The sequence below is a fragment of the Cornus florida genome, unplaced genomic scaffold (genome assembly GCF_030987335.1).
Source record: "Cornus florida cultivar Cherokee Brave unplaced genomic scaffold, ASM3098733v1 CherokeeBrave_3.0.0_Hap2_Chr08, whole genome shotgun sequence".
Taxonomy (NCBI): Eukaryota; Viridiplantae; Streptophyta; class Magnoliopsida; order Cornales; family Cornaceae; genus Cornus; species Cornus florida.
In genome coordinates this window covers 65,704,023-65,715,708 of record NW_026775578.1, presented here as the reverse complement: position 1 = coordinate 65,715,708, position 11,686 = coordinate 65,704,023, and positions in this window count along the sequence as shown.

The window sequence follows — 11,686 nt, the reverse complement described above, 5'->3', positions numbered from 1 at the left end:
CCATGTGATAAGCACCGAATATTGCATATTCAAGCGCCCTAAATTGCATTAGTTAAGTCCATTATTTGATTTTATTATGTAGATTATCTTCATTTGTGCATTTTTGTTTATTTTCAGGTTCATTGGCTTAAAAGAAGCAAGAATGATGTTTTGTTGAAATTTTTAATGCAAAGTGCTCAAGGCTGAAGCTTGGCAGCAGTAGAACCTGGATTTCCTCGCCATTTTTGACCTAGCAAACTCGAGAACTGGACTCCCATCAAAACATGAAGTTTGTAAAGACCTAAATCAACTTTCCAAATCTTCAAATGGTTCATCATTAGGAGCTTGGAGCAGAGAGATATGGCCTTGTTACCAGAGGTGCGCGGAACTGCCTGGCAGCATTGAAGTACAGCCTTTATCCCCATTTTCGACCAACTAGACTTGAGAATTGGATCTCCACCAAAACATGAAGTTTCTAAAGCTCTGAATCAGCTTTCCAAATATTCAGACGGTTTGGCATTTGGAGTTCGGAGCACAAAGTTAAGGTCATTCTTCCACAGTGGGTCAGTGCTGAGCAAGAAGAGCATGTTGCACATTACACTAATTTCGAGTGCTCGAAAATTGACCAGAATGCAGCTCGGGACTCCTCATTTTCAGCCACTTGCTTCATTGGTTTTCTTAATTCGAATCTCCCTCTTTTATGAAGTGGTTGGGAATGTTTTTGGAGGAGAGAGAGGGCTTTGTTGGAGGAGATAAGGCAACCAAAGGCCACACATATCTATCTAACATATTTTTTTACAAGATTAGAGGAGAGAGAAGAGAGCAAAGAGGGTGGTGTTCTTGAGTGCTACAGTAGGAGCTCGAAAATGGAGATGGAGGCTTCTTCTTCTTCTTCTTCATTCCTTGTAGTCATGGGTAACTAAACCACACCTAGGGAGGTGATGAAGCCTCCCCTTGTTGTTCATGTTTTAGATTAGGCGATGTTGGGGATTATGATGTATACTTTTGGCATTTTCATAGTTAGAGCATATCATCTCATGTAATGAACTCTAACACTTTTAAATGATTAATGCGAGTTTCTTTTGCTTGTCTTAATGATCTTTGTATTAATCTTATTACTTGCATTCTCATAGTGACAATGGGAATCAAACTATGATTTGTTTTCAAGGCATGTTGTTAGAAAAATGGATAGTCCATTGCTTAAGAATTTCCTTTGATGGGTTATGCTAGTTTCCTACCTCATGTGCTTTATAATTTGGTTATAAACTTGATAGTTCTTGCTTGAGTGAATATGTTGAGGGCTACACTTTAGTTTAGGTAGCTCAAATGTATGAATTTTTGAGGGATTATTCTTGTTTAATGATTTAATGAACTTTTCCAAGAGTGTATGGTAACATAGTGTTGTTATATATTCCATGACCATTTTATACATTGTACCTCCCCAATTTAGCCTTAGTCGAGCATGTACTTAGGGTGTAGTGTGGATTCATCTTCCTAGTATTTTCTACTAGTATCTCACTTCCTTTAATTTAATTGCAATTTATTGTTTTATGCATTTCAATTTCTTAGTTTAGTGACAAACACACAAACCTTTTATAAACCTCCCTCATCATTCTAGAATGATTCTAGACATTTAGGTTGTATTAGACTAGCGCAGTCCCAGTGGTTCGACTTACCCGACCAATAGCCCTATTTTACAATGATTCGTGCTATTGCGAAGGTTGATGTTAATTGACCAACCGATCATCATGTCCCGAAGAGACATGATGCCCATCACTCCCATCTTAATAATTGAAATTTTTGATGTGTAGGGAATCGACTTCATGGGACCATTTCCACCTTCTTATGGCAATGAGTACATCCTTGTAGCGGTGGATTATGTTTCCAAATGGGTGGAAGCCACAGCTACCAAAACTAGTGATCATAAAGTCGTGATCGATTTCATTCAATCTAACATCTTTAGTCGTTTTGGTACGCCCCGAGCAATCATCAGCGACTGCGGATCACATTTCAGAAATCGTTATCTTAAATCCGTCCTTTCTAAGTATTCCGTCATTCATAAGGTTGTTACACCCTACCATCCTCAAACGAGTGGTCAAGTGGAAGTATCTAATCAGGAGATTAAGCACATCTTTAAAAAAATGGTTCGACCGGACTGTAAAGATTGGTCGTTGAGACTAAACGATGCGCTCATATCGGCTTGTCGCCATATCGGCTTGTCTTTGGAAAAGCTTGTCATCTCCCGGTAGAATTAGAGCACCGTGCTTTTGGGCCATAAAAAGGCTCAACTTTGATCTCAAACAGGCCGGCTCTAATCGTGCTTTGCAATTAAATGAACTCGAGGAAATGCGTAATGATGCGTATGAAAGTGCCAAAATCTATTAGGCAAAGGCCAAAGCATTCCATGACAAGCACATTGTCAATAAGTCTTTTGCCCCTGGACAAAAAGTTTGGCTTTTCAATTCCCGCTTGAAACTCTTTCCTGGTAAACTCCGGTCAAGGTGGGATGGTCCATACCTCATCAATTCTGTCTTTCCTCATGGAGCAGTTGAGCTTCAAGATCCTGCTAATGGATCTCTCTTTAAGGTTAACGGCCAACACCTTAAGCCTTATGTTGATGGCATAGTCCCTATTAGAAAAGTTGAGAAAGTCCTATTGACAGACCCAATTTATGAGGACTAGTGCGCTATGCTAAGCCTAGTTCGTCTAGCTATCGACATTAAATTTAGCATTCATGAAAAGCAATTCTTCCGAATTCTTAGCTTCCGTCTTCTACATGTCCAGTGACAAGACTTCTCCGAAAAGTGGCGAAGTCGACCAAGAATGTGCATGTTTCTTAAAATGGTTCATCGGGCACTTTGGAAATTCCATTTAGTCATTTTCATCATGACTATATCTTTATTCAACTTCGGGAAATATTCGAAGCCATTTGGACATGTCTCCCGTTCTATCCAAAGTTCTTAGTGTTTGCATCTTATGACCGTTGTGGTGAATTAGTTCATTCCATTTCATTCTTCGCAGTCATCACGACCCAGTTGCTCTCCAATCTATGTTGGAAGTTCATGTACTTCTGCCAGTGTGTTGGAAAACCTGAATTGGCTAAACAAGGTAGCATTACAAGAGCTCCGCGGGCGCCCGCGAATCATGCCAGTGCATTCAGCAGCACCGCTGGCGCTCTCCGAGCGTCCGCGGGCGCCCGCGATTTCCCTCCGCTGCCAATTAAATGGGCTTTCAAGCCTATTTGGTTTCTTTTAAACTCTTCCCATTCTCTCTACTCTCGCCCCAACCCTCTCAAACCCTACAACCATCCGTCTCTCTCTCCCAATATTCATCTTCCCATCTCCAATCTCTATCATCATCATCCAATATCAAAATTCCATCCTCCTCATCCATCATTCAAGCTTACAAAGCCTTGGTTCCTCCACATTGGGTAAGTCTCTCTTCTTCTTCTTTTACTTCTTTGATTTTGTGATCAATGGAGGATGGATGTGGTGAAGGTTGGTGAATTTGTTGGAGTTGTGCATGGTTGATTTTAGGTACAAAATTTTTGGGTTTTTCAGTCTTTAACCAACATTTTGCTCTCTTCCCAATTGTGCTGCACACCAGGTGTTTGCTAAAAGTCCTGAACCAAATTTCTTCATTCCTATGGCTCCTAGGGTTATTTCCAAGCGTGCTAGGTCATCCGAGGGCCCTTCTAATGCTCCTCCGCCCCCAAATTGGGCTGAATGGCCAATTGAAACTGAAGCTCGTTTTGACATTACACCTATTTTTGAGAGTAATGTGGAGACCGCATGGTCCGTCTGCCAATTGAGGGCTCGTGGCCTATCCTCTATTTTCAAACCGCGCGCTTATTCATACTTCCCGTGTGTGGTCCGGCTGTTCTATGCTAACATGGTCCACTCATGTGAGGAACCAGACAAAATCAAAACCACCATTGATGACTATGATTATGAATTTGACCTCGATGCCTTGCTATGGCTATGGATTGCCCCTTGATTTCGCCAGTAGATGAGGCGGGCCTCCCCCTTTATGTTGAAGGTCCCGATCAGCCTACCTTAGCGGACATTGTGGGAGAAATTTGTCACGGTCAATTCACCAGAAATAGAACCACAAGCACCAATAAATCTTTCTTACCTTACCGGCTATGGTTTCTCGATTCAGTCCTGGCCAAGAATGTCCTACCTGTGCCAGGCCATTCCGAGCAAAAGGGGGAATTTTTTAAAACCCTCTACTATGCTGAAAAGGAGTGTTGGTTTTGTGTCCCACAACTTGTCTGAGACCAATTGCTTAAAATCTACAAGGAATTAATCTTGGTTCGGTCACGCACCACCATAACCTGGGCATTCCCATTTCCATACCTTATTAAAGGTTGCTAAAAAATATAGGGTTCCGAGCTCCCCGTGGTGAACAAAAAGAGAAAAATGTGTTGCACTTCAACCTTGGGGTTTGGAAGTCCAGCACAGCTCAACTTCAGACGTCCCATCAGGCCTGCATTGGTGAAGCGCTGGATTGGGGTGCTCCAGCCCCCCTATGGCTCCTGCACCTCTTGATGCCCTCGTTTCTCCAGCTGCCACTTTTGTCCAGCCGCTGGATGTCATGACTTGAGCTGACTATCTCGCCATAAATGCTTGATTTGATGTATTTGATTTACGCTTTGACGCCATTGAGGGCACCGTCCAAAAGACCCAGGAGAATCAAGAGATTTTTCAGGCTATGCTCCAGTCATTGATTGACTGGGCGCCGGGCCCACCTGGTGCTTCTTCCTCCACGCCGATGGAGGATTGATTTCCTGTTTCTCGTTTTATTTTCCTTTTGCAGTAATATTACTTTTAGACTTCTTTTGGGCCGCGTTTGGCATTTCTTTTCCCGTTCTTTTAAACTTTTAACTGCATCTCTTTTGTTAGTTTGCATGAATTTTAGCTTTGAAATAAATTGCAGTTATCGTTAGTAATTTTTGGATTCATTTGATTCTTGCTCTGTATAGATGCTTTTGACAGGTTTTTGATTTCAAGTTTGGGGGTATGCTCTTGGAATTCACAAAGTGGCTTATTTTTGCACCGCCACTCTATTCCTCATTAACTTGGTACTATTGTTCTTTGCACTCTCCAGTTTCTTTCTAATTCTCTTATCATTTGTCTTCTCACATTGAGGACAATGTGGCATTCAAGTTTGGGGGTGCATGTGCTTTCATTCGTATGATTTTTGCTCAATTTTTTTTTATGCTCATAAGTTAATAAAATCTTGTTGTTGAAAGCAATGATAGTGTAACCATGGAACTTGTTGAAGGTTGAAGCATATACTTAATACTTTGTGTATAGAAGCCAAGATAATTTTTGAAAATAAAGAAACTTTTGAAATAAGCATGTTGATTCATAGTTGGTTTGTATAAAGACTTCAATTAAATTCTTGTCGGATTTCATACTCTTTTATGTTTCACATTGCACATTTACACACCGGAAACCTAATCGTGAGGCATGCAACCCAAATTGACCTTGATCGGGACTCAGTGATCTGAATTAATGACCCTTGTGAATGGATACCCTTGGCATATTAAAAGAAAAAAAAAGAAAAAAAAAAAAGAAAAAGAAAAAGCAATTAATGACCAGTCGAAGTTCGTTGGCTTTCCAGCTCTAGTTATTAAGCCCTAGGAGTGTTTCTACACTTAGCACCCTAAAACCATCTAGTTTGGGAGTTGTTGGCCTAACACTTGTTACATGGGTCGGTTAGAAAGCCTAAAGAACCTAGACATTACAAGGTTATTCAAAAATAAATAAATTTGGTTCGTTGAAGTTCGTAGCCTTTCCAGCTCGAGTTATTAAGCCCTAGGAGTGTTTCTACACTTAGCACCCTAAAGCCATCTGGTTTGGGAGTTGTGGGCCTAACGCTTGCTACATGGGTTGGTTAGAAAGCTTAAGGTATTTCGGCAGTGCACAACCAATAGTATGTTTTTTTTTGTGTTGAACAATAGAGTTCTCAATAAGCAACAAAAGTTGCATTGTGAATAAACTATGCCATGGGGACCTCATTTTAAAGGAGATTTAAGGATGTGAAAATGTGTTCTTGGGATTGGAAAAAGAGGGTAAATTCCGCATATTGGGAATTCGGCCCACTATCACTGAAGTTAGAGTTCATGTTATTCAAGAGATGATAATTGAAGTTTTTATATAGAGCTTAATGATTGATGCATTTAAGATTGAACTCATTTTAGCCATTTTGATTATTAAGGCTTCAAATATGCAAGGTAGTCTGTTTAATGGAACTTCCTCCAATATTTTTTATTATTATTATTATTTTTTTTTGTCATTCCATGTTATATTTGAGCTTCATAGATAAATTTCTTACTTAATGATTGATGCATGTTGTCATTTTTGCTAGATTCTATATTTTGTTTTGCTAAGGGACTAGCAAAATGTAAGTTTGGGGGTGTGATAAGCGCCGAATATTTCATATTCAAGCTCCCTTATTTGCATTAGTTAAGTCCATTAGTTGATATTAATGCATAGTTTAACTTTATTTGTTTGTTTTCATCTTCTTTCAGGTCGGTCTCCCCAATTATGGTTAAAGAAAATGGTTTTGACACTCTTTTGAAGAATCGTAGCACGCCGTTGCTAGGAACCGTTAGCTAGGCCAAGTTCGTGAACCATCATGTGCACAAATGTTGTGTTATTGGTTCTAGTTTGACGATTGTGTCGTCGGGCTAATCCAAAGTGGCCAAAGAGAAGACTGGAGGCCATGAGCGCAGGCCTCCGCGGGCACCTGCGGAGCCCGCCAATAGCTCACCTTACTGCCTTGTTTCGCGGCACCTTACATAGCAGCTGCAGGAGCCCCCGTGCCCTCCCATTCGTGCCCGCCAAACCACCGCGAGCGCTCACCAAACACTCCAGTGCCATCTCGCGAGCCACAGCTCCCGCGGGCGCCCAAACAGAGCCTCGCGGGCGCCGCCGACCTTCTACAGGCAATTCACCTGCTCCTGTTTTTCAGCATTTTTTGTCCCCTTATCATCTTTTTGTGTGGTCTAGCTTCATACAGAGGGGGATTTCAGGATTTTGGGGTATGGTGAGTAGGTATTGATGGATAAGAAGAGGGAGGAGAGGCCATATCTCATTGACATGATTAGAAAAGCAAGGAGGCTCTCACTTGGGAAGTTCTAGAAGAAAGAGAAGTGTTCTTGGAGAAAAAGGACAGAAATGGAGGGATCCTTTTCTTCCTCTTCATTCCTTGTAGCATTAATGGGTAACTAAACCTCCATCTAGGGAGGTGATGAAGCTCATCCTTGTAAGCATGCATTAATTTTGATTTATTTTAGGGAATGTAATGTATGTATGGACTAAGTTTCATAATCTAGAGCATTTTACAATGTGTAATGAATATTATTTCTTATAAATGATCATGTTGAATCAATTATCTTGTCTTAGATCATTTGTTCTCATGGTTGTATGGCTATTAGTTCCATAGTGACAATGGAAACAAGATTATGGAATGGTTTTAATGGCATGGTTTTTGAGAAATTTGTTAATCCATAGCTTAAGGTTTTCTTTTGATGGGTTAATCTTGCATCTTGATTCCAAGTGCTTTTACCATTTAATCTAGGGTTTGATAATCTCTAGCTTAGCGAGCATGTCTACGGTTACACCATAGTCTAGGTAACTCAAGCATGTGAAGCTTTGATAGGTTATTCTTACCTTGTGATTATTTGAATTTCTTGAAGATATTATAGTAACCATGTGTTGCTATGTATCATGGTCACATATATATATTAATTCCCCAAATCAATCATATTCTTAGCATGTGTAAAAGGTTGGAGTAGATTCACTTCCTTAGTTTTCTTTACTTGTATTTCATCTCCTTTAAATTCTTGCAAGTTCTTATTTTATTTAACTTAATTTCATAGCTTAAGTGACAACCGATAAATCCTCTATGAACACCCCATATCATTCTAAAAAGACTCTAGACACTTAGGTTGCCATAGATTAGCGCAGTCCCAGTGGTTCGACTTACCCGACCAATAGCCCTATTTTACAATGATTCATGTTATTGCGAAAGTTGATGTATAATTAACAACCGATCACTCATCAGATAACAAAATGGGATAATTAATTCATAGTGGACATGCAAGTGTAAATGGGATAACAGATAAAGAGACGAGAGAGGTATGAGGGTGGTCCTGAAAATTGGGTAGCACTCTCTCACTGAAGTCACTGTGATGCACCCGACAGAGTCAAACATATAGATATGAGAATATAATCATATGACATCCATAACAAAAACAGATATATAAAACAGATAAAGTGCAAGTACAACAGAAATATCAAAGTCGTCAGACCGGCTCCAAAAGTAATTGTACGTACAATGACAAAAATAGAAACCAGAGAGGGATCAAAAGATAGAAGGAACTGGGAACTCAGGACAATAAGGTAGGTCGGGCAGGTCGAGCTCCGCGGATAATTCTAGATAGATCTCGGAACATCGTCGTGACATCCATACGGAATGTAGCAAAATCAGCTCTGTGGGCCGTAAGATCGGCTCATATGGCAACAACAGCATCCTCAAGAGTCTGCAGGCGTACTCCAAAGCCGGGGGTCAGATCTAGAGCCTCAAGTATAGATGAATCAGAAGAAAACTCCTAAGTCTGCTCCTGGTCGTGAATGGGCGACTCAGCTGGAGAGTACTGCTCTGTGTCATCTACAGGGCGTTCTAAATCAATATCTATATGCTTGGTAGCTAGATCGACTGGTGCGTCGTCTGCTGCGAGATCTGCTGCTGCTGCCTGAGCTGCTGCCTCAGCCTCTTCAGCCTCTAGCTCCTCTGCAGCCACTATCGCGTGGTCCTTCAGTCTAGTAATAATGGCGTTGTAGCTCTTGTTCCAGTCCTTCTTCAAGAAGTGACAGGAACCTCTCTCAGGGTGCTCCCAAGGATGAATAGGGTAGCGCTGGTCAATAAAAATCTTGGTGATGAGGTGGCCAAAAGGGAGAGACTTAGCCCGTCCGAGCGTCTCCTTGCTAATATACTCATCAAATAGCTTCCTCATCACACTCCGAATGAGGGCGGGAATAGATACCCAGTGGCCCGTGTAGAAAGCATAGAGGGCTGTCAAATAATCTCCCCTCATCTGAATCTTGTGCCCTAGCATATAGATGTTCCGGTAGAGCACGGAGTCGAAAAACCATAGGTCATCTTGAAGGAATGTGCGGGTGGCGAAAGTCTCGCCAGCGGCATGGTGAACTGTATGAAATACTGCCATGTTGGCATAAGAAGGCCTGTATAGCCTCAGATATGTCTCCTGAAGCTCTGGAGGACAGCGGTGTGGACAATGGCAAGAGCGGGCCAATGAGTCCACTGTGATAGTGATCTGATGGCCATCTATAGTAGTGACTAGCTCTGCTGTGGTACGTGGGGATGGTTGGAGGTTCTAAAAGAATAATCGTACCAGCCGCGGGTACACTGGCTCTGTGACTAGGGTAAGAATAGCTGTAAGGCCCCTCTGAATGATGTCGTGGTAAATTGATCGGGTCAGCACCGATCTGGAGAAAAAAGTTGTGTCGAACATTGACTCATGGTCGACTGCCATATGCGCATCTCTAGGTGCGGGCCTATCGCTCTCCTGAGCTAGCTGAGCTGGCTGGCGTGGTGGAGATGGTACTGGTGAATACTCAGCTCCATCATGTGGTGGAGATGGTGATGGTGTAAATGCAGGATGAGCCGTAGAGGTGGATGGAATATAATCATCCTCAGCCTCATGAGCTGGTGACTGAGGTGGTGTAGGCTGTACTGGCTTTTCCTGTGCATGAGAGGGCTCTATTGGCTCCTCTAGCCGTGGTCTGATATGGCACTGAGGCCTGTGTTGCCTTTTGGCAACAGTCTTTTGCTTAGTCATAGCCTGAAAAAAAATTAAAAACTTTTAAGGGGAGTTAGTATTAGAGTTAAGAATTGAAAGTACAAAATAGAAACATGCATGTCAAATAAGATAGACAATACATATATGACATGAATCTATGCAAGTGACAAGATATGAAACATGCTAAACAATGTAAGTATGAAATACATCCAATGTGGAATATTACAGGCATTGGGCATATATGAGATAGCATGAACATAAGGCATGATGAATGAAGTGTGTGTGTGAGATCTGTGAAGTTCGATCGATCACAAAAAGGTGTGAGATCAATCTCACAACTTCGATCGATCTGAGTTAGGAGTTTGATCAATCTCTCAAGATTGATCTGAGATACAAGTTTGATCGATCGAACTGTGCGATGAATGTAAACAGTCGCACATCTGTGACTTTAGAAGCATGGGCCCATACGAACGTGTTCGTGGGCCCGTCAACACAACACATCATCAAATCCCATCACTGTAGAAGGCCCATTCTCCTAAAAATAGATCAAACACATATATACATATGAAGCATATACACATATATATAACATGTAAACTCAGTGCTTCGAAGCTTCAAAAATGGAGATTCAATCATGTATAAAGCATGAATGTAACATATAAAGCATGTAATCATCATATCGAGGCTTAAATCATATATGAGATCTCGGATTTTACCTCAAAACGATGAGAAAAGTGGAGAAGGAACGAAAGAAGTGAAATCCGAGATGAGGGAGAGAGTGTAGCTTGGATCTCGCCGGAGATGGAAGAGATGAGAGTGCACAGTGGTGAAGAGGGAAGCAAGGGTTTGGAGAGGGTTGGATCGATCTAAATGATCGATCTTGAGACCCTTCAGGTCTATTTTAAAGACATTCCCGATATAGTTCGTTCGATCGAACTTTAATGAACTCTCCTTAAAGTATTTTTGGATTTTTGAAATTTTTGAAAAATGAAAAACTAAAATTAAAAATTAGAATTAAAATTAAAAATTTCAAAATAAAATAAAATAGAATAAAATATTTTTGGATTTTTTTTTTCGTTTTTGTTTTTTAATAATAAATAAAATAAAACAAAATCTTTTTGTATTTTTGAGAAATAAAATAAAATGAAATGAAATGAAAATAAAATAAAATAAAATAAAAATGAAAATATTTTTGGATTTTTGAAATTTGAAAAGTCAAAATAAAGTCAAAATAATGAAATGGATAACTGAGATCATTCAGAACAAGAGTTCGATTGATCAGACAGAGAGCAAAAATATGCAGGTTTTTGGTTCAGAAAATTAGCTAAATGTTGGAACTTGAAGATTGATCGAACTTTAAAGTTGGATCGATCGAAGAACTTCAGATCGATCTTGGAATGTTTTCGATCGATTAGACAGAGAGCTGAAATATGCAGGTTGATGCAGGCTCAAAATTTTTCTAAGTGTTGAATCATGAGATCGATCAAACTTTGAAGTTGGATCGATCGAAGGTCTCTTGATCGATCTAAGAATTAGTTTAAACGATGGGACAGAGAGGTGATTTGGATGCAGGTTTCTGCAGATCAAAAAATTTTCTAAGTGTTGGATGCAGAATGGAGTTCGATCGATCAAACTCAGGTTTGAGATCGATCAAACTATGCAGAATGCTCAATAATGACATGAAAGCTCATGCAATCCTCACCAAAGTTCCTTTCAATGCATATGAGATCCAAAAATAAGTATCTAGACTTCACAAGAAACAAAATGAAAGATAGAAAAGAGGGAGGAATAGGGTTTTGACACCCTACGAAATGTTTTTGCTAGTCCTTAACGTCTCTAGCAAGATATTGGGCTCTTTTAGCCCAGATCAAA